At 40.2% G+C, this 7,742-nt stretch overlaps 1 pseudogene; it reads left to right on the forward strand.

Annotated features, from left to right (window-relative positions):
* The first annotated feature begins 5,390 nt into the window (after positions 1 to 5,390).
* LOC103120112 (U1 small nuclear ribonucleoprotein C-like) lies at positions 5,391 to 5,883 on the forward strand (annotated as a pseudogene).
* The last annotated feature ends 1,859 nt before the right edge of the window (positions 5,884 to 7,742 follow it).

Below are 7,742 nucleotides of genomic sequence, written 5' to 3' on the forward strand. Positions count from 1 at the left end.
GCTCTAGTTGAGTTCTCTCCAACCCAGAGAGCACTAGCTCGGGAAGAAGTACCCTCAGGCTATCCCGGCAGTACAGCAAACCCTAACAAAAGGACTTTTCAAAGTTAACCCAATTACCAAATAATGTGATGATAACATTAACTATGGATTGTCTTTTTGAACCCTAAGACAGCAGGAACCTCACATATCCACTATAGAGCCCCTACTTCCCCCAATCCTGGAACCCTTGGATAGGGCCCACTTTCCCGTATGCCTCTCCCAATCCATATCAAATAATATTGCATCTGCCAATCACAACCTAACCAACACAACGATTGCCACCTCAACATGCTTCACCTCAGACTGTGTCCAGAGACTTCATGTGTGGAATGACAACCCTTCAGCTTCATTACTCGGGTGAGACCTTTCCTTTCATAGTATACTCTATTTCATCTCAGGTGGTTCACTTTCTAACAAAGTCCCATAACCTAGATATACACCAGTTTCTGTGAGAGAGAGCTTATGTTCATACGTATCCATAAACTACTGCAAAATATATACCTGAAAGCAGAAGTACACTAGAGTTTGCAGTGAGTACCTCCCTAACACTTCCTCTCCACTATTCCAAGCTTGGGATCCATGATTGCTCAACAATTTGTTTGGCTTCGTATGTTAACTCTCTTTTCAGTCACCAGGTTCCAGATGCCACCAGGATGCTGGCCAGGCTTCCCTGAACTAAAGACCCCACCAATGTGTCCTGGAGCTCAGCTTCCCCAGAGACACATCCTACTAGGGAAAGAGGGAGGCAGACTGGGAGTATGGACCGACCAGTCAACACCCATGTTCAGCGGGGAAGCAATTACAGAAGCCAGACCTTCTACCTTCTGAAACCCTCAATGACCCTGGGCCCATGCTCCCAGAGGGCTAGAGAATGGGAAAGCTATCAGGGGAGGGGGTGGGTTATGGAGATTGGGTGGTGGGAATTGTGTGGAGTTGTACCCCTCCTACCCTATGGTTTTGTTCATTAATCCTTTCTTAAATAAAAAAATTTTTTAAAAATCCAGGCTTCTAGGGAAAGGAAAGAAGAATTCTCTTCACAAAAAGCAAAAAAAAAAAAAGCAAGGAGAGAGTAGAATGGCATATTCAAAGTACTAAAACATAGAAAATTCTAGCCACCTATCTTGTATCCTACAAAATTATCCTTCAAATAAGTTAAGATAAAAATTAAAAAAAAAAAAACTAAATTGGGGGGGCCAGGCAAGTAGCACAACAGGTTAAGTGTACGTAGCATGAAGTGCAAGGACCCACACAAGCTCCTGGTTCAAGCCCCTGGCTTCCCACCTGCAGGGGAGTCACTTCATAAGCAGTGAAGCAGGTCTGCAGTTCTTTCTCTCTCCCTCTCTATTCCCCATCCTGTCTCAATTTTTCTCTGTCCTACCCAATAAAATGAAAAGGATAAAAAGTGGTGCCAGGAACAGTGGATTCATAGTGCCTGCACCAGTGATAATCCTGGCGGCAAAAAAAAAAAAAACTAGTCTTGTAAGAAATACTACAGAACTTTGTATAGAGCAAGCATTTACAATTATGTTTTGTTTTAACTACAATTGTTTGTTTTTATTTCTGTCTACATACAGAAAATCATGCAGCTACAGCAACACACTATTTTTATGCCAATTCCAATATACTACCCTTAGGTTTATTCAAACTTTCTCCATTTATCACTTTTGTAACTTTCACCTCTGACTGACAGAAATTTGATTCATATTACCCTTCACATATTTATTCGAGCAATCTTTTTGTAACTAACCCATTGTTCATCATCACTTCCACCTTCTCTTTTCCATGGAAGCCTTCCTCATTCTTTTGGGTCCACTACCTACTTGTTTTGATGCTCTTGTGATTGTAGTTAGCTTCATGCACAATAATAAGCTGGCCCTCTTCACCTTGTTTTAACTCTGAACCACCATACTATAGACTTCCTCACCTTCTCAGACTCCCCACCTTGATTTTTAGCCTTCTCTTGTTCCCACACCCATGTAGAGACCATCCTCTGCCTCAACTAAGGGTGAAAAATTGCTTACGAGGAGGATGAAGAGATGAACAACAAGAGAAAGAATCATTGCTACTTCTTTTAATATTACTTTTCATATTTTCTTGTGGAGATGGAAGGCAATGGTGTAGTAATACTTCTAGCGTTTGCCCTTCTTCCATAGCCAGTCAACAGCGTCAGGTTGAAAGCTGTCAGGGGCTGCTTGTTGCTGGCTTTGAAAGTGACTGGGATCCATGTGGATTCAGTCAGCTAGGAAGGATCATCAGTTTCCCCAATGAATGGGTACTCACGGGATGCACCACGAGAAGGTCGATCCAATGCATCCCGTAGTAATACTACTGTGGCAGATCTGATGACAGGATGTCTAAATATCACTTACAGAATAGACAATTAGTTCCCCACCTGCAGGGGAATCCCTTAACAATCAGTGAAGCAGGTCTACAGGTGTCTGTCTTTTTTCCTACTCTCTGTTTTACCCTCCTCTCTCCATTTCTCTCTGTCCTATTCAACAACGACGACATGAAGAACTACAGCAATAAACTTGGATTGTTAAGTTTGTATATTTGTACAAATACAGGTAGTGAAAGAGTGGCAAAATTATTCAGAGACCTTAAGGCAAAAATAACCAAACATTAACAAAAGATTATTTTACCTAGAGTAGCCAGGTCATTGTTTTAATTCTCGAAGTATAAACAAATTTTAGCACTAGAATCTCTTTCCTGCATTATTAAAAGCAATTATCCCTGAATGCAAGCTCTGACAATTTGAAGTGCAAATATGCCCTACCAACCCTGAATTATAGGCACTTAAGCATTCTAAAAGCCAGTTAGAGAAAGAGAAAATAATATTGTGTATGAACTGCCTTTAAAAGTTGTCCAGACATTTAATTCCATGATAGAGAACATTCATAATTTTGATGGTTTCTTTTTTGTCTGGGATTTAAAGCTATGGCAGTTTATTATATGTTTCACATTATTGTCTACTAGTAGATCAATATCTGTTCTAAATATACCTTAATGGTTTCTGTTCTACCCCCTTTATTCTCTTTTCAAATGTCTTACCCACTTTACTCATATCTTTCACCTGACTAGTCTTTAAAAAGCCAAAACAAATGCATCCCATTCCAAAAGAAAATTAATGCATACAAATATTTCACATTGCAACAGTAGCCAAAAAAGTTGCTCAGTGGGTAGAGTATACATCTTGCATGCATGAAATATCAGTTTGAACCCAAGCATTGTATATGTTGGAGCAGGGCTCTGGCCTCTCTTTCATGAATTAAATAAATAATGTTGAGAACACTGTTCATTTACAGTGAGCAAAAAGAATTATGGGGCATGAACATAATTAGTATATGCTGATATCAGGTTGATGACTAGAGTATATGACAGATGTACACAAACTCACAAGGGATTATGGGTATAAGAAGTTACTTAAATGAGTGATGCCAACCTAACTTCCCTGGACAGATGACCTCACCAATGTGTCCTAGAACCCCACCTCTCCAGTGCCCTACCCAACTAGGAAAGATAGGAACAGGCTGGGAGTATGGATTGACATGCCAACACACATGTCCAGTGGAGAAGCAATTACAGAAGCCAGACTTACCACTTTCTGCACCCCATAAAGATCCATACTCCCAGAAGGATAAAGAATAGGAAAACTTCCAGTGGAAGGGATGGAATATGGAACTGGAGTTAGTGTATTGCATCAAAGTAAAAGACTCTGGGGTGGGGGAGTGGGAGAGTACTGGTCCAAAAAGGATGATAGAGGACCTAGTGGGGGTTGTATTATTATGTGGAAAACTGGGAAATGTTATACACGTACAAACTACTGTATTTACTGTCAAGTATAAAACATTAATCCCCCAATAAAGAAATTTTTAAAAATTGATGTGAATAAACTTTCTTATCAGAGGATAGAAAATTAATTTGTGAACTGAAAAAAATATGAGAGGAGAAAAACTGATGGAATATCTCAAACTTTTTAATGCATAGACCATAGGCCAAGTCTTTGAAATGTTGACTCTCTTAAAAGCTTAGACTGGGGAGAACAGAAGCAACCAGTGGTATTACTCTATAAGACACAGCTATATACAAATAATGTCAAAGGACATAAATTATGGTGATGTTGTGTATAGTACAGCAAATCCTAACAAAGGGATTTTCAAAGTCAACCTGATTGCCAAATAATTTGATTACAGCAATAACTATTGCCTTCTTAAACCCTAAGGATAGCAAGAACCTCCCGCTTCCTCTATAGAGCCTATATTTCCCACAGTCCTGGAACCTCTTGGGGTGAGGCTCACTTTCCTGCATGTTTCTCTCAATACATAATAAATGATATTGCATCTGCTTATCTCAACCTAATTAATGCAACGAGTACCATCTCAGCATGCTTCACTTCAGACTGTGTCCAGAAATGTCAGGTGTGGAATATCAACCCTTTAGCCTCATTACTCAGGTGAGACCTTTCCTTTCATAGGATTCTCTAATTCCATTTCAGGTGGTTCACTTACTGCTTCTTTTTGTCTTCATGATAAAGTTCAAATCTGTTATGAATGTCTATTATCCCCTTCATGAGATGACTTCTATTTATTCAGTCTCCTCTCTCACATAAATTTTTTCCTCCCCATTTTAACAGTCTACATGCAATACACTTTATGAAGTGTTCTCTCCTTTCTTTGTGCCTAACCTGCTGACTATAATGTACATAAGAATATATTAAGTGTGATAGACATATATACATAAAAATTAAATTGGAAAAAATAATAAACATTTATCTTACCACATTCTATGCCTTCTAATGCTTTCTGATTCTCTTTTACTTTTTAAATGTCAGCCTGATTTTGTTTATATTGGAGATTCATTTCATGAACCATTAACTGTTACCAGTTTCACTTTCAAAAATCCTGCCTTGGCCCATACTGATCCCTTGGTTGACAATCTGATCACTTGCTTGCTCTCCTAGGTAAATCACTTTCATCATTCCATACTCAGCTCATGCATCACCTCCTTCTAGAATACTCCAGTGACCAATAGCCAAGATGAAACTAGCCTTTCCCCTACTGTCTTTTCCCCTTAATGTTCCCATAATATTATTGTGTGGCATTTTTTCTTCTGTCAACTTCCTCACTAGACTGTAATGTCACTAGAGCCACCCCATTGCTATTAAACATTTGACCCTCATCACACATTATATGTTCATTAAATGTACTATTTTAGTATTAAAGTCACTGAATCTGTCAGTTTGAAAGCAGGTGAATTTGTTGAAGAATAAGTTTGCCAAATGACAAGTTCATCAAATTCCCTAATTTATTTAAAAGAAATTGTGCCTGGTGACCAACATCTCCAATGGCCTACAGAGCAACATGCCCAAGTTTTACTGTGATTACTGTGATACATTCCTCACCCATGACTCTCCATTTGTGAGAAAAGCACACTCTCCATTTGTGGCAGAAAACACAAAGAGAATGTGAAAGACTGTTATCAAAATTGGATGGAAGAGCACGCTCAGAGCATGACTGACAAAACAACCGCTGCATTTCAACAAGGTAAAATTCCTCCTACTCCATTCTCTGCTCCTCCTCCTGCAGGGGCTATGACCCCACCTCTACCAAGTCTCTTGGGTCCTCCTCACCCTGGTATGATGACTGCACCCCATATGGGAGGCCCTCCCATGATGCCAATGATGGGCCTTCCTCCTCCTGGGATGATGCCTTAGGAGCAGCTCCTGGAATGAGGCCATCAATGGGAGGTCACATGCCAATAATGCCTGGGTCTCCAATGAGGAGACCTCCTGTCCGTCCCATGATGGTGCCCACTTGGCCAGGAATGACTCGACCAGACAGATAAGGAGAGAGAAAAACTTCTTTCAGTTTTTGTTGCTTATTTTACTTTACTAGGAGATCATGATGCTGTAACTCTGGACATTATCTGACAGCATGGCAAGGAAAATTTTGATCCCCCTTCCTATTGAAGAGAGAATAGTTTTGGAGTAAGAGAGACCAAAAAAAAGTGATTTTTGTTTGTATTGTGAAAATAAACATCAACACTTTTAGTTTAAAAAAAAATGTGCCTGGTCAAATAATTAATGTGAAAACGTTATAGGACATACTAGGGAAACTCTTCTATATTCTAAGAAAATCTTGTTACCTGGTGCTGGGTGGTGGCACACCTGGTTGAGTGCAAATGCTACAATGCACAAGGACCTGGGTTCAAGTCCCCTGGTCTCCATTTGCCACGGGGAAACTTTGCCAGTGGTGAAGTTATGCTGTAGATGTCTCTCTGTCTCTCTCCCTATCTATCATATCACCCCCTTCTCTCTTGATTTCTGGCTATTTCTCTCCAATAAAAAAAAAGTAAATAAAGGTAATTTTAAAAAAAAAGAGAAAATGTTGTTACTTATTTTACTTATATGGCTACTATGGACAGGACTAATTCTACTTGAATTGGTTAGGTTCTATGCAGGAAAATAGTTTTAGTTGATTCCATTTCAGATTCCTTATGCTTAGTTGATACAAAAGCATTTATACCAATCTGTCTGATAGACACCCTATGTGGAATCCAAATAGAAAAAAAAGAAGCTATTCTTTTTCTGCTTATTTGGCTTTTTTGTTTGTTTGTTTGTTTTGGTTTGGTTTTACCTCTAGAGCTATCACTGGGGCTCGGTGCCTGCACTATGAATCCATTGCTCCTGGAGGCCATTTTTCACAATTTTATTACCTTTGTTGCACTTGTTATTGTTGTTACTGCTGCTATTGCTGTCGTTGTTGTTGAATAGGACAGAGAAAAATCAAGAGAGGAGGGGAAGACAGAGAAGGAAAGAAAGACAGACACCTGCAGACCTGCTTCACCACTTGTGAAGTAACCCTCTTGCAGGTGGGGAGCCGGAGGCTGGAACCTGGATCCTCATGCCGGTCCTTGGGCTTCGTGCCATGTGCACTTAACCCGCTGCACTACAGCAATGCCCCCAAGTGAGAAGCTATTCTAATCTGTCTGTGCTGTTTTAGCAAAATGTCATAGACTTGTTGCTTGCTAAACACCAGAAAATTATTTCTCACAATTATTTCTGGAGGCTGAAGAGTACAGGATCAAGATTCTGGTAAATTCAATATTTGGTTAGGAACCCCTCATAGCTTTAAAGACAACCTCTTCAGGAGTCCCGAGGTAACACAGTGGGTTAAGCGCACGTGGCGCAAAGCGCAAGGACCTGTGTAAGGATCCGGTTGGAGCCCCGGATCCCCACCATCAAGGGAGTCCCTTCACAGGCGATGAAGCAGGTCTGCAGGTGTCTCTCTTTTTCTCCCCTTCTCTGTCTTCACCTCCTCTCTCTATTTCTCTCTGTCCTATGTAACAATGATGACGACATCAATAACAACAATAATAATAACTACTACAACAATGAAAACAAGGACAACAAAAAAGTTGGGAAATAAATATTTTTAAATAATAATAATAAAATAAAGACAACCTATTCTCACCATAGCCTTATAAACCAGAAGGGAGAAAAGAACCATTTAAGTCTCCTTTATAAGAATAAGATTTGTTAAGCGCACGTGGCTCAAAGCGCAAGGACTGGCCTAAGGATTCCGGTTGGAGCCCCCCTCTCCCCCCCTCCACTCCCCACCTGCAGGACGGTTACTTCACAAGTGGTGAAGCAGGTCTGCTGGTGTCTGTCTTTCTCTCCCCCTCTGTCTTCCCCTCCTCTCTCC

This window comes from Erinaceus europaeus, chromosome 11 (assembly GCF_950295315.1).
Source record: "Erinaceus europaeus chromosome 11, mEriEur2.1, whole genome shotgun sequence".
Classification (NCBI taxonomy): Eukaryota; Metazoa; Chordata; class Mammalia; order Eulipotyphla; family Erinaceidae; genus Erinaceus; species Erinaceus europaeus.